The sequence below is a fragment of the Salminus brasiliensis genome, chromosome 14, assembly GCF_030463535.1.
Source record: "Salminus brasiliensis chromosome 14, fSalBra1.hap2, whole genome shotgun sequence".
In the NCBI taxonomy this organism is placed as follows: Eukaryota; Metazoa; Chordata; class Actinopteri; order Characiformes; family Bryconidae; genus Salminus; species Salminus brasiliensis.
Window position 1 is genome coordinate 30725870 of NC_132891.1, and position 27496 is coordinate 30753365.

Consider the following 27496-nt stretch of genomic DNA (forward strand, 5'->3'; position numbering starts at 1 on the left):
GCTAATACGCCACCACACTGCACAAATGACACCACACGAAAGTAGGTGAACTATTAAACTTTAACACTATTATATAACCACACCAGCTACCTGTACTGTACTACTGTACTGTACTGTGCCAAAGAGGCTTACCTGACCTTATTTGACAATGTTTGCTAGTTAGTTTGGGTCAGTATTCTGGTGGGCCTGTCTCATGCTGTCAGTTCAATGCACAACATTGCTAGCTAGCATGTAGCATTATTCATATTTCATTATTATTCATTATTTAGGGTTAAAAATATATGTATGTACCATAATAATAAAACCACCTGCCTAATATTGTTTAAGTCCCTGTGTGCTGCTAAAACAGCTCTAGGATGTTGAGGTGTGGACTCCACAAGATAAAGGCTCCACTAACTGTTTTCAGCCGTTTGTGCTACAGTGGCTCTTCTGTGGGATCGGACCAGACCAGCTAGCCTTCTATCGCTGTGCATCAATGAGCCATGGGTGCCCATGACCCTGTTGCTGGTTCTCTGAGCACTTTTGGTAGGTACCGTTGGGAATTGATACAGTTAGTGTATTAATTAATTGTATCACCATTCAGAGTGACCAATGTGTGACCAGTGCATCATAAAGGTGGGTCTGGTAGCACCATATGAAGATGTTCCTATAGCTTACAGGTCAAAAAGGTCAGTGGGTGTGAGGGTCATAGAAGTGACCACCTATTTTATGAGGGTCATAAAGATGATCGCCTGTTTTAACAATACACACGCCTGTTAATAACCCTCCTTGCCTCAGGGAGGAAACTGCCCATGAAAGACCTGGGTACAAACTGGTTTCCTCAGACTGAGATGGGACAGTAACCCACATCTCTAGCCTCCTGATTCGTCTTCATGGCTCAAGAAATTAAATATACAACAGTACTAACGTCTGCATACTGGGAAAAACCGTCAAGACCTGATGCCAGATGTTTTGGAGGTGTACTGACCCTCCAGTCGTCTAGTCATCAAAGTTTGGCTCTTGTCAAAGTGTCTCAGATACTATTGAGACGCTTGCCCATCTAGACACTGCTCCCATTATAACCAGATAATCAGTGTTATTTACTTCACTTCACATCAGTGGTTTTAATGTTATGGCTGATCTGTGTATGTGTCCACATTTACTGGTGGAAATCCCCTTATTTCATGTGGGCAAGAAGACTCTGAAGGGATTTGGGAGTAGCCTTGGTATTGCTTGGTGTGAGAGCAAAAAGAGAGTAGGTGATATCGGGCATCTCTAAAATAAACACAAGGCACAGATTCACAAGGCACTGTACACCCTTTACACCGCAATTCCTTCATGGGCCTCACAGCAGTGCACCACTGTGTTTTCTGTGCAATAAAACAAACACACACACATACACACACAAGCACACACTCTCCGCCGATGAAATTCTTACTGAGCTCCACCGTAGGGTGTGGCGGCCTATGGCGAGAGTAGACAGACGGGTTTTGAGCCTGGTAGCGGAGGGGTGGGGGCAATTTTTTTCTCTTCTTGCTGGAGACTGTTACGTAAAGGAGGGAGAGTCTTCCCACCTCCCTGCACTGTTTTTGTTTTTCTCAATGAGCCAAGCCTTTTCTCTCCCCAGCTCGGGCCCCTGTGTCTGTCCACTGGGCCCCTTTCCTGGAAAAAAAAATCCCAGCAGGGGCCACTCAGGGGCAGATTTTAAGGGGAGGGGGGCGTAGAGTAAGCGAGAGAGTGAGCGAGAGAGATGGAGGGTTGGGAGGGGGTCCTCTTCCCTTTCCTGTAAATCACATGGCTTTAGATTTTGAGCTCGGGTCCTGAAGAAAAACCTCAGATTTGGCCAGTCCAGCCTGTTCTCTCTCTGGTTAGCATGTTTGTGTGAGAGTATTTGAGTTCAGGTCACCGAGGGCACGGGCTGCATGTCGTTGAGGGCACTCGGATCAAGGTGGGATTAAGTAGCTCATATCCTGTTCGCCCAGCACCGAAATATAGTGCAAGTGTGAAGTGTGTTTACGTACATGTGGCAATCCAGATGTTTACACGCGCTCACATACTCATACTTATGGACTGTGCACAAAAAAACCCGAGTCACCATGCTTTTTGTCATCCTCCGGTTTTGCAATGATTCCTCGTGTGCATGTTTTGCACAGTATGAGTGCTATATGGCCTTTGAGGCACCCTTCAAAAGGGAACATCACCTCATCGTCATAATTAAGGCGTAAACAAGCCGCTTAGAGTGGTTTGGTGTGAAATACTCCATTCTAGAGAAATGTGCACGGTCAGAGTTGTTCACACTGGTGGTGAATGAACAGAGTTGTCTAAAGAGTTTACTGCTTCTTAAAGCTACATTACAGAAAGTTTTTACACACAGCTGTTATGGATACAAGTTCCTGATACTTAACCCTCTCATGCATGGCAATACCCAGCGAACATGCTCATGTGGGGCTCACGTGTGTGGAATACGGGCGAGGTGGGTTTCTAGGTGGGCATGGGCTCTGAGTGGGTTTGTACATGCGTTTTTACTGGGACCCAGTTGGGCTTCCCAAATGGGCCCTATCGTTACAGCCCACCTTAATCTCAAGTGTACAAGTTTTCATATTGTTGTGTATACAGTACTGTTCAAAATAATAGCAGTCCAATATGACTAACCAGATAATCACTGTTTTTGGTATAAATTATATTACCACATGACAAACAATGTACCAGTTGGTGCAGTAGATTCTTAGAAAACCCAACAGACTCAGCATTCATGATATGCATGCTCTTGAGTCTGTGTATTTGAATAATTAATTGAAAGGGGTGTGTTCAAAATAATAGCAGCGTGGAGTTCAATTAGTGAGGTCAATCATTCTGTGAGGAAACAGGTGTGAATCAGGCGGCCCTTATTTAAGGGTGAAGCCAGCACATGCTGTACATGCATTTCTCCTTGAAAGCCTGAGAAATATGGGTCATTCGAGACATTGTTCAGAAGAACAGCGAACTTTGATTAAGTTGATTGGAGAGGGTAAAACTTATAAAGAAGTGCAGACAATAATAGGTTGTTCAGCCAAAATGATCTCCAATGCTTTAAAATGGAGAGCAAAACCAGAGAGACGTGGAAGAAAACGCAAGACTACCATTCGAATGGGTCGAAGAATAGCCAGAATGGCAAAGGCTCAACCAATGATCAGCTCCAGGATGATGAAAGACAGTCTCAAGTTACATGTGAGTACTGTGACAGTTAGAAGACGCCTGTGTGAAGCTAATCTATTAGCAAGAAGTCCCTGCTTTAAAAAGTCCCACTGTTAAAAAAAGACATATACTGAAGCGGATGCAATTTGCCAAAGAACTCCTCGACTGGCCTAAAGAGAAATGGAGAAACATATTGTGGACTGATGAAAGTAAAATTGTTCTTTTTGGGTCCAAGGGCCGCAGACAGTTTGTCAGACGACCCCCAAGCTCTGAATTCAAGCCACACTACACTCTGAAGACAGTGAAGCATGGTGGTGCAAGCATTATGATATGGGCATGTTTCTCTTACTATAGTGCTGGGCCTATTTTCCGCATACCAGGGATCATGGACCAGTTTGCATATATCAGAATACTTGAACAGGTCATGTTGCCTTACGCTGAAGAGGAAATGCCCTTGAAATGGGTGTTCCAACAAGATAACGACCCTAAACACACCAGTAAATGAGCAAAATCTTGGTTCCAGTCCAACAAAATTGAGATTATGGAGCGGCCAGCCCAATCCCTGGACCTTAATCCGATAGAAAACTTGTGGGGTGACATCAAAGATGCCGTTTCTGAAGCAAAACCAAGAAATGCAAATGAATTGTGGGATGTAGTCAAAGCATCCAGGGCTGGAATACCAGTTGACAGGTGCCAGAAGTTGGTTGACTCTATGCAACACAGATGTGAAGTAGTTCTAAAAAACTGTAGTTATTCAACTAAATATTAGGTTAGTGATTCACAGGAATGCTAAATCCTAAAAAAAAAGAGTACATATTTTGAATTTGTAAAGACAAATGCAGACACTGTTATTTTTTTTGAACAGCCCAATTTTCATTTTTTGTTATTTGCTGTAAGGTAGTTTATTTATAAATTATATAAATTTCTTCATGTTTTGGTTTTGAAAACAGTATGCAATGTTCCCAATGCATGGACATAAAAACTACTATAAAGATTTTCTGCTTTACTAATGTTTTTAAACACATTGCTATTATTTTATTTTTTATTATATTATATATACACCCAAAAACAACATGCTCATGTGGGGCCCACATGAGTGGTAGGTGGGTAAGTGGGTTCCAGGTGGGTCCCATCATTACAGCCCACCATAATCTTACATGGGTCCCATCTAGGCTCCATGTGCAGTATGCAACCCAGATGGGGCCCATGCTTAACCCCTCCTGGTCTCATCTCAACTTTTCAAACCACTCTGAATGACACTCTGAATGTCAACAGCTGAATTATGCAGAACTGTGGAAAAAGAGACTCAAACCTGGTGTATTCTAATACGTTGTAATCTAAATGTACACAGTTTGTGTGTCTACACATGTGTATGTGTTTGTGTGTCTGCATTTGTGTCCTTCATATAAACTCGAATATAAATAGTAGTCTTGCAGAATTTTTTGGGTTAAATTGAAATTATTGCTATTATACTAAGAATCTGTTCTACACCTTCGAAAAAGTGTTTTTTCAATTAATAATTGGTAAAAAAAAAAAAGGAATGGTTGACATTAATCTGAAAAAAACAACAACAATTAAATCACTAAAAAATAAATCAAACGGCTATATTTGTCATTTATTATTATTTATTTATTATCTGTGGTTTGTAATGTTTATATCTCAACAGCTGAATTATGCAGAGTTATGGAAAAAAAACAGCAACATCTCCAACATGGTGAATTCTAGGAATTTTATGTCCATGTCTTCTAAGAAGTAGAGGCAACGTGTGGGTACTAGCAAGGTTATCAGGTGTCATGCAAAACCCTGAAACAAATGTTTTTACTGTTCTTCTACAACACTGCGTGGATTTTTTTGGGTTTAATTAAAAAAGTTAAACTGCTTGTTGCGTTAAGATGAAGGAAATGGTGTGTTAAGAGTGTTAAAACTTCCCAATCTTTCCTATTGTCTCCTGGATTCTTCTTTATTTTTTGAACCTTTACCCAACTGTCTCCCCAACATAGCTGAGCCAGTTAACCCACCTCAATGCTCCTGACACATGAGAAGACAGCCAGTGTTTTTTTTTTTTTTTTTCGAACTAATGCAGCATCACTAGATGCCTGTGCTGGCCTGCATCACCATGGTAGCAATGAGGAGAGAGGGCACCATCTACCCACCCAATGGCAACTTGTGCTCTCTCATGCTCTGGCTGCTGATGGCACTGGAATCTTTAGTAGTTGAACCTTAAGCCACATTAGGCTGAAAGTAAGAGTCAGCCCTGTCCGGTTAAGTAGTCCTTTACTCAAATTTATTTAGTACATGTTACTTCATGTAGTGCTATGTAATTAAAAGCAGAATTGTGCAGAATCATCCGAGGCAAGCATGGTCCTGGACATTAGGGCCAAGCCCCAGATGTGTAAAATGTCTGAGATCACATCAAGCAAGTCTGTTAACTTCCTTTTTTAGTCTGTATTAAACACACTGTTCCTTTCTAGAGGAAATATGGTCCCGCTCAGAGCTCTGGTAGAAAAGAAGGCTTTAACATTGATTGAATTGCTGCATTTCAGATTTCAGCTTCTTTGCATATTCAAAATCCTGCTGCTTTCCTTTCTTTAGATGATTATCTGATTTTTTTTTTGTATACAACCCTGTCATGTACGGCAGCAGTCTACATTACAGGCCTGCAAGATGACTACCAAAACAAGAGCTGTTTTTGACAGCCCCCCGTCGACCCACCCCGTCTTCCTCCGTGTGCTACTGCAGAGCAGTTTTGCTTTTTTTATGTTCAAAAGCAGAACATACTTTAGAATAATCTGCTTGCGATAATTTTAGCTATGTGTCTGTGCAGCTTCCACTTTTTCGGAAGCTAGGAATGTAAACAGTGCTCCCATTCTTGTTTACGTCTGGGCTTTGTGGTATAGAATTGGCCCCTAGTCAGGATTGGGCAGGGAGATGTTTGCAGCACTGGGGTGTTTTGAAGCTCTGGCTCCTATTCTTCCACTGCTTCCCTGCTTAATGGGGTTTCACAGCTGAATGTTGCTACGTAGGCTCTCCAGACGGTTCTGGAAATCAGTATTTTTGAATGGTAATAGATGGTGCAGTCAGATTAGCCGGATGTATACGTGTAGTTTTGTCGAACCTTAGCCTCTGCAGCATAACTGGCCTGATTCTACTTAGTCTGGACTGTATTTGATTGTGTAAGAGCTTCTAGACCATGTGCAAAACAATCACATTCATATACCATATATACCATAGACCATCATATACCAGTTTTTCTCTTTCTGATGGTAGATGCTGTGCTTTGACACCAACTGTGGCAAGAGTAACCTGCTAGCATAATGCCAATTTAGGATTGTTGGAGACTTCCTAACATATCTTGAGCTCTGCTCTTGGGCTGAACTTGCTAGGACAGCCTGACCTGGCCATGGTGGCAGTTGTTCTCCACTAAATTCTAACTGTTCTGAGATATTTTTAAACCCCTTCCCAGACTCATCTGCATCTACAACCTTCTTTCTGGAGGCCTCAGAGAGCTCTTTAGATCGGGCCATAGTGAAAACACTCACTTCAACAACCTAGAGCAAACCAAACCAAATATCTGTGGTTTAAATAAAACAGGCCCCTCTAAAGTCCCCTGGAACCACATTCTAATCAGGCCTTTTAAGTAGTACTAAATGTGGGGGTGTTTTTATACCATTTAAATGTACCAATTAAATGTTTTTTAAAAATGAAACATAACATACTAGGTCAGTAGTGGCTTCGTGGTTAGAGTGCTGGGTTATTGACCATAGGGTTGTGGGTTCAATATCCTGGTCTGCAGAGCTGCTACTGCTAGGCCCTTGCCACTGCAAGGTCCTTAATCTTCTCTGCTCCAGAAGTGCTGTAGTAGGGTTATCTGCCCAGGGGGTGTTCCTGCCTTACGCCCAGTGCTTCTGGCTTGGCTCTGGACTCACCTTGACCACAAAGAAGAAGAAGGATGATATTTGAAACTAATATTTGATGATGTATTTATTGTACTCTACTAGAGCAACAAACTTTAGAAGGTTTAGAAAGCTGGACCCTGACCTCAACTTACCAAGCTGCGATATGCGAAGAGAGTTATTTGATTGAACTATACAAGTGTTTAATATATAATCACATGAAAAATCCAGGGAGGCCTTAAGTGTAGTGGCAGCAAAAGAATTCAGATTTTCAGATTTGTGTTAAAGTGATATTGCTAATGTTGTAAACTCAAAACGTATAATCTGGAATAAATATTGCCAAAATCATTTACACAAAGAGTTCAACACATAGCCCCATCGCCCTAATTTACATACATCTATTACCTATATAGAACTTGCTTTGTTTCTCTCCTAAATATATATTTATAAATAAGCACATTTTATTTTAACACTTTATTATGATGATTTTATTATTATTATTATTATTATTATTAATAATAATAATAATAATAATAATAGTAGTAGTATTGGTGTTATTGCTATCATCAGAAAACAAAGAAAAAACAAAACAGACTGTGTTTAGATGCAGTGAAAGTATATAGCTTATAAGTAGGATATCAGACACAGATCACAACATGATTTAATGAGCAGAAAAGTGTGTGTGGTGCCCTGCGATTGGCTGGCAGGGTGTATTCTTGTCTTGAACCCAGTGATTCCAGGTAACGGTCTGGACCTACAGCGACCCTGACCTGGATGAAGTGGATAAGGAGGTGGATGGATGATATTTCAAACTGATTTTGATGATGTCAATACTGAATGTATTGTATGATGTGTTTCCCCCCCCCAAACTCTCTACAAATACATGTGATAATCCAGGTATGAAGTCTCTGTTTCTGTCTTAATATTGGTGCATCTTTAAATTACTATTATTATCATTATTATTAATAATAATTTTATTCTTATGGTATGGCAATAATAATATTAAAAATAATAATGATGATAATGGACGAGTTGTCTATGAAAAGCAAATGATTTAAAGTATAATAATTACTGTAAAGACCCTAATTATTGCTCGCTAGCGCAGTTAATACCCAGTGTTATGTGTAATGAGGTCTCTCTCTCTCTGAAGCTCGAGCAGCGCTGGAATGTTTTCAGTGTGGCGCGCGCGGAGCGGGGCGCTTCGGCTACGCCCACTTCCCACTCGGCCAATCCGGAGCGGGCAACTGTTTCAAGGCGCCCCTCGAAAGCCCGTCAGAAGCAAAACAATAAGAGAAAAAAATAATAAAATGTCGTTTTTTCGGTCGCGTTCTGCGCTCGCGATCCGCGCCGTTTCGGTAACGGAGCGCGGTGGGCTGGTTCGCGCGCAGAGTCGGCGCGTGGGCAGAGGGCGCGCGCGGGTTGTTTATCTGTAGTAAGGGGAACTTGAAACCGCCCCCTTTGCCCCATGTCCTCGGTTGTTTTCCTTCTTTCGCCTGGATTCTCCATGTTGTCGGAGCAGAACCGAGGGGCTTCCACTCCACCGCGGGGGGCTCGGGGTAAATACGCGCGGCGCGGCGCGGCGCGGCGGCTGGAGCGGGGGACTCTCGGCGCGCAGAAGGGCCGATAAGCGGAGAGCTAAAGACGAAAACAAGTGCCATGCCCCTCCCCTGTGAGCGGCAGCAGAAGGCGGGATTAGCTAAGTCAATATTAAAAACAAAATACTCATTTCTTGCTGTTGCCATGATTACAGGCGGAAGGTGGAGGTGGTGGAGGATTGATAGCCTGGATAAATTAATGCGTGGTGAGTTTTGGGGAGGGGGGCGGTGGGAGGGGAGGGTTGAGGGGAGGGGGTCGATGTTGGGTGCGTTAGATGGAAGTTTCTATCATCGCACAAGTGCAGAGAGAGAGAGAGAGAGAGAGAGAGAGAGAGAGAGAGAGAGAGAGGGAGAGAGAGAGAGGGAGAGAGAGAGAGGACGTTCAGCTGCCGTCGACGAAAACAGGTAGGACATGTATCTAGTGCTGACCCACCGTGTGGCTCCTCTTGTTCTCAGATGTCTCAGCCGTCACCAGCCGCGGACTGTCTGCTGTTCTGCTGTTCTGCTGTTCTGCCCCTCGACTCTAGCACTGACAGCTCGCTTTTGGTTGCTGTCGAGTCTGAAATAACGTGAAATAGATAGAAATAACGTGGTTAGATAGCTGGACCCTCCAGTTCTGTCCAAAACAAGTTGTTGACGGACTCTTTCACAAGTGCAGGTTCCTCCGAGGACGAGCATTAGACCACTCACAGTGCAAGAAGAGAGCGGAACAGTCAAAACATCAATAATGTCGTTGTAGTAATACGGTATTAATGTGGTTAAATTACGAACTGTTGTTTTTTTTACCTCCTTGAAACGTTATAGGCTGCTAATGTACCGTATCTGTGTGTGTGTGTGTGTGTGTGTGTGTGTGTGTGTGGAGGGGGGCGTTGGGTTGTTGTTGTTGTTGACAGACTAAAACCGTCGAGTCGTATTTCATTTTTACCAGCGTTTCCTACGTATCTCCAATCGTTTATAACTAACACATCTAAGCTCATATTAATCAAGCGTTTTTCTTTTTAAATGAAATAATAATAATTATAAATAATAATCATTATAATTATAATAAGACGACTCTGAATCAGTGAATCACTGAATCGGTTCTCGCTCCTAACGCTTGTTTTTTTTAAACTCAACCCGCCATTTTGTTGAATTTAGTGCGTCGCTTTTGGTACACCAGGGTGAGCTCCAGAAAAAGAAGAAAGGAGGGTGGTGGTGGGGGTTTGGGGGCAGATCGTTGAAAATGTGCACCCGTCGGTCTCCCGGGGCGTGGAAACGCAAGGTGCCGCGGTGGAATGCGCGAACACGCCCGTCGGGCCCGCGCACGCGCTCGCTCGTTCGTTCGGACGGACGGACGCGCGCGCGCGCGGGCTCTCGCCCTCTTTCCATCCTCTGCTCTTTCTCGCGTCTGGCGCGCGCTCTCGACGCTGCTGTCAACAGAGCTGAGGGGGCTTCCGTTAGCCCGGAGTCCGGCCGTGGCCTCACTGCCTGGGTTCGAGTTATTGAGCTTCCACAGTTTCATATGGCAGAGATACACGCTGTAACTCAGTGTTTACTGATGAATCCTCCATTTCTATTACTGCTCTATCATAGTTCTATCATAAAACACCCTACAATTATTATTATTAATAATATCAGATCTGGAGATCTGTAAAGCCATGTTGACTAGTCATATTGCCAGGGCAAATCCTATACTTGCATAAACTTATTATTGATTTACATTGAATCTCATTCTTTTTTGTAATTACATTTCTACTAGTAAAAAAAAGTAAATATATTAATTATTTTTGGCAAGTAAAAACTGTAATTTCTGACATTTTCACTTAAACTATTACTAGTAAAAGGTTTAATTCTAAATAGCATTAATAATAAAGTTACTAATACAATTTTGTTTTATTCTTCACTCAAAAGACCAGAAACCACCAGAAATACAAGCCTCTACATTTTTTATTAGTAAAGTTTTAAATCAGGATCCTTGTAATGCAGTTTTTTTTCTTAGAAAACATTTTAATTTCAGATATCAAATATGTAATCTTTGCTAATAATAATGTCAGATCGACAGACCTATAAAGCCATTCTCCCTTTTATGTGTCACCACTGATTTACATGGAATATCACTGTATAAAATAACATGTTTACTAGTGAATGGTCTAATTGAATATATTATATACATAAATAAATACATTTTAACAAAATTATTCATAATTTAACTCAAACTCGAGATCTCTGCAATGCAGTGTTTCCAAATACAAATGATAATTTCTTATATCAGATCTACAGATCAATAAAGCCATTTTGACAAGTTGCACTGCCAGGATATATTCTTAATGTAATTTTGACTAGTCATATAATACCAAAAAAAAAAAATCCAATTAAAGAGTGCAATTAAAGAGATCTGCATTTAATATTTATGAGTAGAAAATGTTCTTTTAGAAATCCACACTGTAATTTTGACTAGTAAAAATTCTCATTTTAGATATTAATAATAATATTTTGACTTTTATTTGGCAAGCTTCCGATAATATAAGCTGTAACTCAATTTTTACTACAAAACCGTAAATTCAGGATCTCTGTATTGCAATTACCATTAGAAATTTTCATTTCAACTATATAGTCTTTACTAGTGATAAAACACTATGTGGACAAAAGTATTGGGACACCCCTCTTAATCATTGAATTCAGGGCTTTTGTTCAGTCCCACTGCCACAGGTTAAAGGTGAAAGACTAAAGAGCTCACTGAATTCCAGCGTGGTACTGGAACAGGTCCAGCGCTGGTGAAATGTCTTCCCTTCTATATATTCCACCATAAACTGAGCAGTAATATTAAGAAAGTGGAAGTGTTTAGGAACCACAGCAACTCAGACCGCAAAGTGTCAGACCACGTGAAGTTACAGTACGGTGTCGTCGAGTGCTGGGGCACATACTGCATAAAAGTCCAACGCTCTGCTCACTGAGTCTCGTTTGAGTTTTCACTGGTAAAAATTGAGTTACAGCTATTTTATTATATTTAAGTAAATTTTTTTAATTTTTTGTCCCCAGTGGTCGACTTTTGTCCACGTCTGAGTGGGTTTCATGTTTATCGGAGCATTTTCTATCCGTGAAAACTAAACAGGCTGTACTTTTAAGACCAACATATGTAAATGATCACTGTTGCTCCTCAGTCCAGGGTGAAACACTACGTATGACTGTAGAGTGTGAGGGCTCAGCAGACAACAGGCCGCGTTTGTGGATTAATTTCCATATGTGGATTGGGGAGTGAATGGTACAGTTTAACAGTGTTTACACACTACATCACACTCTTTCTTACAAGACAGTGGGAAGCCAAAAGTCAATCTCTCTAGTAGGAGAAGAGCTAAGGGAGGTTCTGTTTGGGCAAGCCTCACACTTTTATCCTGCTTACGTTTACAGACAGATCCTGCTTCGTGAAACAGAACCCCTGGTGATGGGAGCAGATGTCGTACCATCTGAGAGAAAAAACAAAAACAAACAAAAACTGTCTGTAAGGTTGTTCAGCCACCAGGTTGCCGGCGAGCCGTCTATTCAGTAACGTTAGGCTCGGTCTGACCACAGTTCGTGGTCATATCTATGCTATAAAGTTTTTCTGGCAATGTTTATGAGGCTACTGTTGAGCGATAGGCTACTGTTTATGTCGCAGGCAGTGCAGACAACCTGTTATTAAGCATGCACCTTTGCCTCAGGACTACTTGCGTGTGTAACGGGAAATCATGGGACAAAGCAAGAGTGGCGGTTCCACCAACAATAGCATTTGCGTTAAGAATTCGTCACTTACCCTGAGGGGTTATTCTAAAGCCTTTGGGCCCTATTTTTGGCCAGGTCCCTATCTGATATGACAAACAACATAGGATTCATAAGTCATAGGATTGTACTCGGATCTGTTTAACGAGGATCTCGGCAGTCGGTACTCTGAATTTAACAAAGTAGTAAATCAATTTAGTAAGCCGGGCACTGGTGAATTGGTTCTGTGAGGAAATGTGAACCTCTGAAGGTGTTGGTAGTAACTGGTGACCGGTTCCATAGGGGTACTATTACAGTCACAACCCATGTGCTGGCTATTCTTTTCCTCATGCTATTATTTTCAGGCCTGTCTAGAGACTAAAGAATCCAATAGCCCTGAAAGTGTCTCTGTAGAAGGAGCCTGTAAAATGTGATCTGGTGTGTTTAGTTCTCTAAACACCTCAACGCTGGTTTTTGTGCTCCTGGCTGAGTTACATGTTTGCGTTCTGTTGTGTTCGTGTGGAGTGGAAGTGAAACTGTTCTCCGCTAGATTGTAGACAGCACTCTGTGCAGTAAAGCTAGCATTGTATCATTTTATGCATTTGTAGATTTGAAGATTAAATATTTGCAGTTTGATAATGTAGATGAACTGTGCTATGGTTTTTTCGTTCTGAGTAAATGCCCCAAGTCTGTCAGACACAAAACTCTAATGCACAAGGTACATTATGTTGTTGAAGTACACAGTTAAAATTAAGAGTATGTATTTTTAGCATATATTGGCATTTTTCATCATTGTCACACTAAAACCTTCTTCATTTATAATGGAAGTGAATGTGGGATCATTTCTATTGGTCCATTTATTATAAAATGTTAAAACAATGTCCACAACTGCCAGATTCAAGTAACATCAAAAAGTGAACTACGCTTTGAGATACAGTATTGAGTTACAAGGTATTTCGCACAACAGCGACAATACACACTCTTCAAAATAGTGGTTCTTTGAGAGATGCCGTAGAAGAACCATTTTTTTATCCAAAACGAAGCATTTCTGTAAAAGAAATGTATGTAAGAAGAACCCTTTAAAGAAATGGTTCTTCCATGGCGTCGCACTTTTTTAAGCACATTTATTTTAAAGAGTGACTGATATTTTTACATTTCTGGCATGTGGCTGAAACTCCAGAGCAGATAGGTGAATGTACAGTTATGAGTCTTGTCCAAGGACTCCTATTGGTGTAGTGTGGTGTGCTTTCCCAGCTGGGGAATGGAACCTTAAACTGCCACCAGGGCTGTAGTGTTGTTATCCACTACATTACGCCATCCAAGAGTTTTCATGTACTGACAAAATGTAGAAATTGGGGCTAAAACTATATTGGTGTTACATGCTGAGGTACAATGCCTTTCTATAGGGTCACAAATTCGGTAGAATTAATAAAGTTGTATATTTTTTAATCAAGTCAAATTCCAACATCAAGTCTTAATATGCCTTTCTGAGCAAATCATGGATATGGCCAGTGCTTGAAGAAAAATGAACTGCACTGTTTATTAGATAGAGAGCAAAACTGTCCCTAGTCTGTTGGAATTACTGCAGTGCTTTATAGAAATATTTATAGTAATGAAAATCAGTAGAAGTTCGATAGTTTTTTAAAAGTATTTAGATGTCATGAAAATAAATTTAGCGAGATAGGCCTACTGGCCTACGTGAATATAGGCCCATATGTATTAGATGAGTGCTGTATCAGCCACCCTTAGATTGGTAATCTAGAAGTTGCACATCCATCTTATGTTTTGTAGCCGTATGAGTCAAATGTGTCACTTTTTGCAGCTCGGTCTGGAAATGTTTAGGCACCGATGTGTTCAATTTTAAGCTGAAGTGGGCAGAACATCTAGCAACCACTTTCTAAAGCACTCTGAGTCTCATTCCAGTCAGTCTTTCTGCATTTACACAGAATACAGTATTTGTAGTAATCTATTCTGCCATCAGATGACATAGCTTACTAACTGTCAAACAAACACCTGGCGTAATGAGGTTGGAGGTGGGCGGCGTTGCAAGGGTGGCGGTGCTGGGGTGGCACTTTGTCCCCCCACCGCCCCCCTCTTTTATAAAAGTGCACATAGAGTAAGTGGTTTGATTTGGTGGTTTGTATGCAGCAGTTGAGAGCACAAAGCCAGTTCCTCTAAGTGTCCTCTAAGAAGCGGCGAAAATCACCCAATGAATCAACACCCCTCCACTCCCACCCCTTCTGCACCCTGCGCCTACCGATTGTGCAATACCCCTCCATCTGTGTATATCAAATCTTTTTCGAGGGGCCGCCGAGTTCACAGATCACGTTCGTTCTCCTCCATTTCCTGCGCCTGTTGTGCCGAGCGGCGCTTCATCAATGAGCGGACAGACGGACAAGTACGCTGACGCAGGAGGCCATTTTCCCCCCCTCTGCCCCTCTTTCCACAGCACACACGCGGCTCGTATGTTACATAAGATCATTCCTATGGCTACATCAGCCTCTCAAAGAGAAGGACAGGGAGGGAGGAAGGGAGGGGAAGCCAGTGTGGAGGAAAACACAGAGCAGGGCTTCTCTCGCCATTTCCAGCACGTTCCCCTCGCTGAAAGAACTGTAGCATTGCAATTCATCTGTAAACAGCTTGACAGCTTGTCAGTCCACAGAGATGAAGCTCTCTGATAATCTTCAGACCCCGTGCAATCGAAATGACATGTCCGGACTGTTTCACATTTCACCCCGATGCAAATATTTGCACAAAAACAAATATGCCAGAGACTTTAAATATGTGAGAGACCCCTAAAGCCCCTCCGCAACGAGAACCGTAAAAAAAAAAAGCCCTGCTGCAGGGCAGATGTCATGTTACAAAACACGGGCTCCGGTTTCTGTGCCCATCTTTTGTGGCTTATGCACTGCGAGGGCTCGTTCCTGCCAGACTCTCCTGTGATGAAATGGCGGGAGTGGTTGGTGTGTATGTGTGTGTAAGTGTGTGCGCGCGCGAGCTATGTGCGAGTGTTTTGCACTGTGTTGAAGGTACATCTGAAATGTGTGGGCTTTCCCGCCCTCTGTGATTATATAACATATACCAGCCGTGGCCAGCAGCCTCATTTAAAACAGATTTTCTCCCTCTGTGTTTCTGTGCAGTAGAGAAGGGTAGGCGAGCGAACGGGGACGGCTTTTTTCAAGGCTGACGGCTCCTGGTTTAACAGAACAAAGCATGTTCTTCACTCCTTTTCTGAATATTGAGGACTGGAGGTATACAAGATTTACGTTTTCTCACTGTGAGAACAACATGTAGAGCTGGGCGATTAAATTCAGTTGAATAACAGTATGATATTTCTGACATAGCTGGTTTTAACTGGACTGTATGGTTCTGTTTTCTCACTGGGATGTGCACAAGGACTACAGGTTGTTGAAAACCCCCACCAGTTTGTACAGAAGTCCCTGTAGTTACTGAGTAATACACCGTAGTGTGTGATAAGTTGTGGAGTGGTTAAACAGTCAAGGTGTCAGTATTTGTATGTTTCAGTAGCAGTTTGAGGGTCTGTTAGGTTTCGTCAACATCCATCAACAGTTGAATATCTGCTTTTCTGCTTATTATTAAATATATATACAGTACCGTGCAGCATCTAAAAGCATTTCTGTTAGAAATAAGAGAGTCTTTTTAACTTTTAACTTTTTAAACTCCAGATCTCATCAGAATAGATGCAGGTAAACATAAATAAACAAAAATGTTCAATTCCATCAGCAGCAGCTTACTTGATTTACCATCATTAAGCACTGATTTACCAAACCAGTTGTTGGACGATAACTCTAAATAATACTAGAGAGTTATTAGTATTAGTATTAGAAGTATTAGTATTTATTCTAATATCAAAACCAAGACACATGAAACTACTGAGACAGAGTGACGGTGGAGAGGGAGGAGAGAGAACAATACAAATGACACTTTCTGAGGCTCCTGGCAATGGACGTCTGTGGCATCGATGGGGATTAAGGCTGCAACCATTTATTGGCATAACACTTAGACAGTTGCACCACCCGTGAACTTTTATTTTTTTATCGGACAGTAAACAATGACTGTTTTCTTGTACTTGTGATTAAGTAAAGTAAATGTGAGCGTGTTGTAGGGCTGGGCAATTAATTAAAACCAAAAATCAGGACCTCTAATCTTGCCCATTTTTAACACCGTGTGTGTGTGCGTGTGTTCATGTTCCGCTTCCTCAAAAACATTCTACCATGGATCTAGTCACGTGACCCCCGCCTTATAATCATTAATAATCATTCAGTAATCATAATTGAGGTAAAACGTTTAATTAATCATGATCTCGAGTTGAGGTAATATAGCCCAGCACTAGAATGGTGTCAAGGACATGTTGTTTAGGTTGTTACTGAGACTTTTGAGGTAGTGCGGCTAGGCTATCTGCTCTAACTGATGTTAGCTTGCTTCCTAAACAAAAGTATTTCTCTGATTAACTAACGAGTTGGAATATCGGCCCCTGAGGAGAAAACGGATGACGAAATAGTTACTGTTACTTATCCAACACAAAAACTATTTCCCTTGGCTTTAACACAAAATACATTCTAATTAATTGTTTGGGCCACAGTTTATTAATTTTGGAATTTGTTAAATAGCAACTTACAATGTATTACAATTTTCTAAATGTTAAATAATCCTTTTAATATCATTTGAAGTACATCAGTAACAGTAGAAAAATGGATATGAATGTTGTGCAACACCGATATAGTGAAATAAATAAGATATTGCTCAGCACGACATACCAGTACTCCAAGCATTCCTGCACTGTAACACACCTGCTTAGTTAACCTTTTGTAAGGTTACTCTCTCTTAAAACGTTTTTGGCACTGGTGTGTTCAACTGGGGACAGCTTTAAGAGGGATCCTCCTCATCCACTGGCTTGATCTTGTTAGTCATTTACTTTCTAATGTAATTGTATGTAATATAATTAACAGTTAGGCTGCTAGAGCCTGCTTCCATACATCTCCTCTGCAGACAAAGCTTATTTAGTTTCATTTTGCATGTTTGCTTGTTTTCTTGTGGTTCTGACAGGTCAGGTGAACAGTTCTTTGCAGACCAAACCTGGACACTGAAACATCTTAAGAGTACTTTTCTACTGCCTTCGAACTGAGGATGCCCGGCAGCAAAGCAGCACTGTCCTGTGATGCCCTGTCAGCGCCAGAGGACAATGGGAATGTTGCCAAGGTATCTATAGTTTCATAAGAGTAACACTGTTTTGTACGGGTCCCGAAGGGACGGAGCATGGACAGTTATTCAAGGCCATCAAATAGAGATATCTAGCCGAGGGTAAGCTAACAGCGTTGACAGCGAGGATGTTCAAGTTATGATATTTCCATAGTTTATTGGTCAGTGTCAGTTTAGTGCTATATAATGTTAAGCCATTAAGGCCTAAGGACCTTTATGTAGGTCCACACTCTCATTTAGGTAATGGATACTAATGTAATGCATATGCATTTATAAAATGTACACACTGGGACTTCATCTACTTGAATTCTGAAGCAATCTACCAATACCAATATGATATTTTGTGCAACTACATAGCTTGCATTACACATGCATTAGAGTCTCATGGTTGTGCATAGCCTTAAAAGTCTTAAAGGGCTCATATCTTGTATAATTGACAGCCGAAGTCCCCCTCTGAATTATTTTTTTTTTAACAAAAGACTTTGATATATTATGGCTGTGAGCAAAATGGATCGCTACTCCCTCATTAGTGTAACACTATATAGAGAGGGACTATTTAATTTACTAATTAGCACTAAAACACAAATGAATTCAGACACTTCCTCATCATTAACACACGTCAGCACTGGTCTTATAAACAAACACATGAGTGTCTGGGCCGTGATTAAAGCTTTGTACACACTCGCGCTGAATTCTGAATTAAGAAGTTAGTAAAAGCATTGTGCTATTTGTGGAATAATCTTTGACTGCTTTGAAACACAATCCTCCCATTTACAAGCTACATGGTAAATATCTGAAATTCAGCGTTTATTGACTCATAGCGATCACTTGTGTAAGCGTTGTTGTTGGTTTCGCTTGTTCCACTGTCTCTTGCTTAGTGACGTCACTCACAAAGCACTTTTGTCCACTTTCAGCATGTCTAAAGAGCGACGATGTTAGTATAACGAGATTGTAGTGCCCTCAAAATCACGTTTGAACTTTACTTCACGATAAAATATTATATCACAATATTTAAAGACATTTTCACGATACACAGACAAAATGAATGTAGTGATATATTTTTCAAAACTACCGTCCAAATACTCCCCCATAGTGATTTATTACACTGGTTGAAATGAAACGTGCAGTTGATCAGTGTTCTTTAAGCACTGATGATTTCCTGACAATGCTTAGAAAAACATAAACGATAAAACGATATTGTCATATCGCCCACCTCTAGCTTATGTACACACTCAGAATGTTTGCTACATCACAAAATGATCTGGTTTACATGAGTAAATTAAAGCACTTTAGCCCTGCCTATTCACACCAGCATTGTAATGAGTGAAATGCTGCAGTATGGGGTTGCCAGTCAGAACAGAGGCCACTTGCGTGTATTAGTCTGTTATTGAGAATTATGACTGTTTTTGCAACATAAGTAGAAAAATATATCTTATGATGTGGACCCCTTATAAATAAATAAATATAGGGCTTAATGGTTTGCAGCCTAGAAAACGCCATTCTTTGACGTGTGTGGTTCTGTGTTTTGGGGCGGCTGAGCTGATTACATGTTTAATTCTTTCTCATTAGCTGTTAAAAGTTCATTACTTCTGCTGTATCACAACCTTGTAATCTCAATAATGGTAGCTTTATAAAAGAAGGTAGAAATCTTTCTTTTTAATCTAATTAAGATTTTATTCGAAGTATTTTAACTTTGGATCCCAAAATTAGCCCATTCGTCACAAAATGTTCACACAAACTGGAAAGGTTTGTAAAACATACTGAATAAATGCAAGCTCTGAAAGCTAAGCTCTAAAAATATCATGTCATGTCATGCTTGAAGTTCACCATAATCAGAAAAACAAATGTGTACCTTGATCTCAAATACGAGCTGAGGACAACAGTCTTGTTTTTGTGAATGCAAGACTGACCCATGTCTGCAGAGCCGCCCACTGACGGCTGGCCACAACTCACTGCTACTGTGGATGAAATTAAAAGGGGGGGGGGGGTTATTCCTGGCTGCTGGTTTAGCAGCCTTGTCCTGATGAACTTGCATTCGACGGAGTTGTGCTCCAACAACAGCTTTGTGCATAATACTGAGACGCTAGGGCCGCCCTCATTGGCTGGCGGGTGTTCCTAGGCTGTGGAGCAGCTATTCTCTAAAGCCACAGGATTGTCTCGCTCACTGGAATGAATCTGATGGAATATTTGGACAGGGAAGAAAGTGCCAGGCGGTGGAGTCCTGGCTGAGACATATTAAAAGCGTATATATATATTTTTTTAAATATGTTTATAAAGTGCTGTGCAGCAGTTTTAGGCACCTAAGCACATTATTAAAAGCATTTCTCTCAGCAATAAGACATAAAAACAGATCTCATCAGAAAAGACGCAGGTGAACTAATAAATTCAGTAAAAAGGAACAAGAGTTTCTCATTTTGAAGAAAGAAGATCTTGTGAGCTAGTCTGAAGAAAAAAGATTTCTCCTGGACGCCCCCAGTCCAGTCAGCACAGCATGGATGTGTTCAATCAGCAGCAGCTCACCTGATTTACCATCCTTAAGCACTGATTTACCAAACCAGGTGTTGATATGAGGAGAACTCTAAATAATACTAGACTCCATGAGGAGAACTTTGGAGATGTTTTAATAAACATAGTTCCTACAGACTTTATTGATTCTTATAGCAGTGTTTTACTGCGCAAATTAATACTTACTGCCCTGATTAGGAGCTTTATCGTTCTAATTTCCACAGGTGCCTAAATTGTTTGCAGAGTACATTTCATGTATCATCTTTATCATCTGGTGTATTCCACTGTTATGTAAATAGTTTTAGTATTGTGGTTATTGAAATTCATTCAGTTGAAATACATTTTTGCTATTCTGAAGCAGACATGCACCAGAATTTTAAATGGGATGTTATTAAAGCACCTGTAAGTGTAACATGAAGGCGTCCCTATACTTTTTTTCCATGTACTGTACAAACATGAACTTGCAGTCTGGTGACTCTCAGTTGGAGCACAGTGAGATTGTGTCCTTAAGAACCAGAATCAAATTGAATTGTTTTGAGGGCAGAGATTTTCACCTCCAGTGTTTATGGTTTAGGTAACAAGAGTAAGTGTTCACAGCTGCACTGTCGAAAAGGAGGGTCTGGGGTTGTGGATTTGTTTGAGTTACCACATGACGTGTTACATAAAGCTCTGATATACACTATATGGGCGGGAAAAGTTTTGAGACACCCCTGTTAATCATTGATAGGTGTTTCATTCAGTCCCATTGCCACAGGTGTAGAAAATCAAGCAGCCAGCCATGCAGTTTGCCTTTCCACACATTAGTGAAAGAATGGGTGGTTCTAAAGATCTCACTGAATTCCAGCGTGGTTATGTAATAGGAGCCACCGCTGCAACAACAAGTCACTTGGTGAAATTTCTTCCCTTCTAGATATTCCACCATCAACTGTGAATGAGTTCTGAGGTACATAGTGCAGAAAGGTCACCCTAAATAACTGCAGTGATCCAAAACTCCTCTGGCGTTAACATCGGCAGAAAAAAAGGGCGCCAGGAGCAGCTGTTTGCAAGCCTAGCATCATCAAACACAATGCCAAGTGCCGTATGGAGCGGTGTAAAGCTCACCACCACTTGACTCTTTGGTGGAGGAGGGATAATGCTAGGGGGTTGTTTTTTTTAGGCTCGGCCCTTGGTGCCAGTGAAGGGAAATCTTCAGCAATGCTTCAGCAGAAAAAAACATTTCAGAGAACTGTACACTTCCAACTTTGTGGGAAGGCCCTTTTCTGTTCCAGCATGACTGACTGTGCCCCAGCTCACAAAGCAAGGTCCATAAAGAGTCCACATAGAGCCCTGACCTCAACCCCATCCAACAGCTCTGGTGACTCTTTGGCACTGACCTCTTTACGATTTTACCTTGCTTCTAGATCCCAGGCGGATGCCTGAACCAGAGGTGACCTCCAAGGAGTAGAGGAGCCCAAAACGGGGGTCACAGACATAGACGAGATGCAGCCACAGGCTTTGATTTAAGGTATTGACCCTACATAGTTACTACATGCTGTTAGATTTGTTCAAATCTATCTCTGAGGTGTTTGTGGAATTTGTGCTCGATAGATCCAGCAGCTTGCTGTGGGTTTAATGTGTAGGACTCAGGGCACAGAACTGGAAATGATTAACCCATTTAGTTGCCTTTCATGAATAACACTTTAACACAGGTGAACAAATACAGTGATTGGACTCCCAATACACAGAAAGCCTCAACATACAACATAACAAACAGTGTATGATCAAGAGCCTTGGAAATCAGGGCAACAGGCAAGGCTCGGCTCATTGCTTTCAGTTTGGGTTTCTCTATGAAATGCTGAAAACAACAAATTAGTCATCCCATTTCTTGAATACTTACTGCACTGTCCCAAAGATCTTAGGCGAGTGAGAAAATACGTAAAACACTATTTAATTGGACCAATCTAAAAAATACATATAACATTAATATAAACAGTAGATTTTTTTTTCTGTGCCTCAGTGTGTCTTCCAAAGCTCTCGTTAGAGTGATTTGTAGTTGTAGTTAGGGATGGGGGATATGGCAAAAATAATACATCTCATTTAGAGCTGGGCAATCGCACAGTATTTTGTTGTTATGGTGATAAATGTTGTTACGCAATATGCTTTTCTGCATATTTCGTGGATATCGTCAGTACTTAAAGATCACTGACCAACTGCATGTTTAGTTACACAGTTACAAGTGCTTCAGAAAAAATACTTGAATGTATATATTGTACTATAACTAAATGTGCTATGGTTCTTTAAGCAATTACAGTATTTACAAAGTGCTCAGAAAAGCAAATTGTGGTATATGTCGACTAAAGAGTGCTTTGTTTAAGTTAAGTCAGGTGTTCTACTGGTATAATTGAATAAATCTGTGTGGACTGTGAGGACGATGGGTATACTTTTTTTGCAAACAATCTGTCCATTCAAACATCCACACATATGAGTGTCTGAGTGGAACGCTGCTGACCAGCGCGGTTATTAATTAATTTACCTTGCCTTGTCCTCAGCCCCTAAGCAGCATGGTGCAGATTTCATCGCGCCTGTGGAGACTGAAGGGCCCACACACCAGGTAAGGCTTCAAGAGCAAAGAGTGTGTGTGTGGGAGAACGAAAAGACTGGTAATCCCCTGCTAGTGGATTGTTGTTTTTATTAGCTTACACATTGAGCACAAATGGGATGAGCCTAAAGAAAGAGAGAGGCTGTTTTCCGAGAGTGGACATGGTGCGCCCTCTGCTGGACGAGTGGTGGAACTACAGGGAACTGTAATGCGTAAACAACAGCCATATGGAGGTGTGTGTGTATGTGTGTTTGTGTGTGTGTGTGTGTGTGTGAAAATGTTTAATTCTCTTCACCTGTTTTCCATTGTCTTTTAGCTACTCTACAACCTAATATATATATATATATATATATATATATATATATATATATATATATATATATATACATATATATATATATATATATATATAATTGTTTTCATTGATTGATTGATTGATTGATTGATTTGTTCCTCGCAAAATCCTGTTTGGCTTTTGCCTGGTTCAAGTAATCCAGGATAGGTTGGTTCTCACTAGTACGGCCTATTCTTGATTACTTGTGTCAGGAGGAAGCTGCCAGCAGCAGAATGGAAGACCCTACCATGCCCTCATGACCCTGAACTGGATGGAAGTGTTAATTAATGCCCTATTCTGTGATGAGCTGTTTCCTGAGTGACTTTCGCACAGTTTTGCATTTGTTCTCAGCTGTGAAGCCACCTGAAGAAAATCTAATAAATACATAGTAGAACTGGAAAACAATGGATTATTAATCTGAATGTGCCTTAAATGGAAGGTTGAATGTTACTGTTGTACTTTTTTTAGGCATTTACATTTACATTAAAGGCATTTAGCTCTTATTCAGAGCAACTTATAAATGCGCTTCACTGTTTAATCAGAAAAATACCCGTAGCTAGTTTGTATAGACTAGGATCCAAAAGATACCTCTAAGCTTAGACTCTACTAAACACAAAAGTCTTCAGTCTGCATTTGAAGACAGCGAGCAATTCTGCTGTTCGGACACCCAGGGGCAGTTCGTTCTACCGCTTCGTTGTCAGGACAGAAAAGAGCCTGGACACTTGTCTGCCGTGGATCTTAAAGGATGGCCAGTCAAGCCGAGCTCAAAGGGCTCTCAGTACTGATCGGCTTTTGACCATTGCCATCAAGTACGGAGGGGCTGGTCCATTCTTAGCTTTGTAGGCCAGTGTCAGGGTTTTGAATCTGAGGCAGGCAGCTACCAGAAGCCAGTGAAGAGAGAACGCAGCAGAGGAGTGACATGGCTGGACTTAGAAACTTAAACATTTCTAAAGTGGTACATAATATCACATTCAACTTGCTTTTAGAAAACCTTGGAATCAGATTTTTCATACATATTTTATTTTAAAGATTGATATTAAGTAGACATTAAAAATGCTGTAAATTAAAAAATATATATGTATTGTTCAACCTATTGTCTACAGATATCAATATAATTCTGATATTATTGCTTGTCTCTTTTTTGTGTTGCTTTTGCTTGGCATTGCATCTGCCAACTGAATTAATTATAACTAAGAAGGTAAATGTATAAAATAAGTAAATTTATAAATAAAGAAATCTGTGCGATTGGTTACCGTACAGAGTCTTAGTAAAACAAGGTGACTTTGAAAGGACAGTTCTGCTTGAATCGTTGTTGTTGTTATTATTATTATTATTATTATTATTATTATTATGGTTTGACACCCCACATTTTACCACATGCCTATTTAACTGTGTAAGTGTTCTATGTTTCCATCATTTTTATTATTATTATTATTATTGATATTCTTTTACTGTTGGAATTGTGTTTCACATGAATGTTCCAACAATTTCTGTTTTTCAGGCATGAAGGAGTGACATGCTGACTTGTTCCTTCTGTCAGCACAGGTGAGTTGGTTGAATATGTACCCCTCACTGCTAATATGGCTACATAGACTGTTGAGTGTTGACCCATTTAACTTCCTTTAGTGATTTAATCCTCAGGAGTCGCAGCTCTAGCGAGAGAAATTCTGAAAACCTTTAGTTTCGCTAGTAAAATCACCCGAGTCAATGTATTGTGATAAATTATCATGTACCATGAAAATGTCCTAAAGCATCATTATTATATATTTCACATATCACACACCCCTACAGTACTTAAAGATAGCTTCACAATACACAATACACATCCGTATGCTTGAGTTTTCTGTTTGAAATAAACAAAATGCACCAGTAGTGTCTCATTTTTACAAAAAAAATAAAAACTATGAATACAGTAAATATGTTCAGCTATGTGACCTCTAAAGGCCTCTGTATTCAGACATAATGATTTTGTAGCTGGAATATGTTGCTAAACCATTATTAAAGGTTTAATCGGGTTTAATTAAACATGTACCCATTTACATAGACAGATACCTTCTATTAGAGCATAGCTAATAGAAATGATAACTCTTACAATTGGAGAAAATAAGACTCACTCTAAATAACAGACGTAGCCAATTTCATCAGATTTGGCATCCTTTTTTACAGTACCTGGAAAATATCAAGAAATAAAGGCAATGCTGCATCAGATCAAATAGTATTACGACCTAGTTGGAAGACCCCATGAGGGGTATGAGGTGGGGGAATAGAGGTGTGTGTGTGTTGTTTTTTTTATGTAATTGTAATTTTTTCATTGTGTTCACTGTGCAATATGCACCCCTGCTCAAACAACAAAATATTGTTATATATACATATATATATATATTGTTGTTTGAGTAGGTCTACATATTGCACAGTCAACCTGCTAAGATGAAAATAGTCAACCTGCTAAGATGTTTCACCATGTTAACCTTATGTTTTTACAGTATGTTTTTGTGAACTATATATATATGTTTACTGTGCAATATGTACCCCTGCTCAAACAACAATATATATATATATATATATATTGTTGTTTGAGCATGAGTACATATTGCATAGTGTCAAAACATACTTTTGTACTGAGTTGGGAGCCTGGCGTCTGTAAAAACATAAGGTATGAGACTGCCCCTTTAACGTGGTGAAACATCTTAGCAGGTTGACTATTTTCACGTTACTCTCTGAACTACAGATGTGACTAAATACTCGCCAGCGTTGACGGTCATTCCCACAGAAAGAGACTATTAAGCTTGTTTATCTCTGTGTTTCTGGCAGGTTCCAGTGTCTTTGTTTGATGACATGACAATCCTGCGTGGCTTCACTTGACCCCAGTGTTTGAGGAGTTTGAGGAGGTGGGGCGGCTTGACCAGCTACTCACTCCCAGACATTCCAGACAGTCTGAGCCTATCCCAAACATGCATGTTGTCGTTGTCTGCAAACACCTTGCATCTCCCAAATGGCAGCTTCACAGAAGGAAAAAACTTTCAATGGAAGTCAGTGTAAAAAGAGTTCAGTCCAAGTCATTTTGGAACTTTTCTAATTGGTCCTTTCATCATAAAATTAGGACACAATTTAAAGAACAACTGACAAAGATTCACATTATGTCAGAAAGTGAAAAACGACAAAAATGGAGAGTTTTTTGCCTGACAGCGGTGGTATACACACAGCACTGCACGTGGTGGTAGGCATATAAACAGGCCAATGCAGTACATCGCCTGTCAAACGTTTGGACACTACCCACCTAGCCAGGAGCCTTTTCCTCTTTTCTTTTCACTGTATTCCACATTTTAGAATAACAATGAGAACATCACGACTTTTCCCCCCAAGAGCTGTGGCCCTTATCAACCGCAGTGGACACCTTGCACTTCAAACTTCGCTAGGTCAGGCCAACTTTGTCATGGACACATGAACAAGGTGGAGATGGTATCTATAGGATGTTAGATTGTGCGGAGGGGCTTCAGGGGTGTTCCTCCTCCCAGATTTGTGATATTTCATAACATCACTGTACAACCACCACTGACTCTCTCATTCTGTACCATAAATGCTCAGATCTGTGCATTCACATGATTTATAGTCCTCTAATTTTAATAGGAGGAGGATAGAGTCTTGGTTGCACTCAAGGTTTCTTCCTCTCCATCTGAGGGAGTTTTTTCTTGACACTGTCACCCTTGGACAACTCAAAGCAGGCTTGGACCAAGATCTCAGGGAAGCTGTTTTGTGTTTGTTGTGTAAAGCGCTATAGAAATAAATGTGAAATTGTAATCTGAAACACTCGTCTGACGCCTGTGTCCTTGTCTAGTCTGTTTACTATGTTACCATATGGTACACGTGTGCACTCACCGAACCAATTCCTTGTATGTGGAAAAGTGTGGAAATTGTCTAATATAAGTATATAAGTGTAATGTCCATCTGGTCGTTCACATTCAATGAAAGCCATTCAAGTACCAATAGCACCCCCTTGTGGACAGGTTTGCTAGGTGCAAGTGAATGAGTCGCAAGCCAGGTCCATAAGGAGCTTTGCATTCACAACAGTGTCACATTCCATGTTTCCTGTAGATGATTTACGCAAAACGTTTGAACAGGGGTGTCCAGACTTTTGCACAAAGACTGCCTTTTGTTTATCCTGAGGTGTTGAATCCAGATGTGGCAGATGTGTAGCAGTTTCAAATGTGTGTATTGCTGTATTTAATGTAATTCAGAGTGTGTGCACTGGATATGTCAAGACAAGGCTTTCTACTAGCTTCTGAAGCACTGCTGTGAGGATTTGATTGCATGATCACCACCCAAGCTCATCTCCAACTCCCCAACTCACCCTAGAAGTATTGGATAAACCACCAACCATCATTCAGAGAACACAGTTCCACTGCTCCACAGCTCAATACTGGGGGGGGCTTTATATGCCTCTAGCCCACACCTGACATTTGGCATGATACCAATAGGTTCATGTGTATCTACTCCAGAGAGTCCT

General features: G+C 40.7%; 1 protein-coding gene and 1 long non-coding RNA gene across 15 annotated transcripts in view; one reads left to right on the forward strand and one right to left on the reverse strand.

The window, feature by feature from the left end:
• The window catches only part of c1qtnf12 (C1q and TNF related 12), a 60581-nt gene extending 51081 nt beyond the window's left edge, over positions 1–9500 (reverse strand). For 2 of the 7 annotated variants that reach the window (XM_072656412.1, XM_072656409.1), the window contains exons 1-3: positions 9428–9493; positions 9075–9200; positions 6870–7079 (exon numbers count right to left, since the gene is read on the reverse strand). The gene's annotated coding sequence lies outside the window, so the exon portion shown is untranslated. Of the gene's footprint in view, positions 1–6869; positions 7080–8158; positions 8616–9070; positions 9212–9331 lie in introns of those variants that run through there. The other 5 variants (XM_072656410.1, XM_072656413.1, XM_072656414.1 and 2 more) reach the window with 5 other exon arrangements.
• Positions 8361–26797, forward strand: LOC140534863 (uncharacterized). Of its 8 annotated transcripts, none has more exons than XR_011977474.1 (7): positions 8609–8847; positions 15496–17278; positions 17423–17575; positions 21481–21584; positions 22609–22670; positions 24494–24537; positions 25804–26797. It is a non-coding gene; the product is annotated as an uncharacterized lncRNA (long non-coding RNA). The 8 variants fall into 8 exon arrangements; XR_011977475.1 differs by lacking the exon at positions 8609–8847 and adding an exon at positions 8903–9046; XR_011977479.1 differs by lacking the exon at positions 8609–8847 and adding an exon at positions 22755–22891 and having other exon boundaries at positions 9054–17278.
• Positions 26798–27496: the final 699 nt, after the last annotated feature.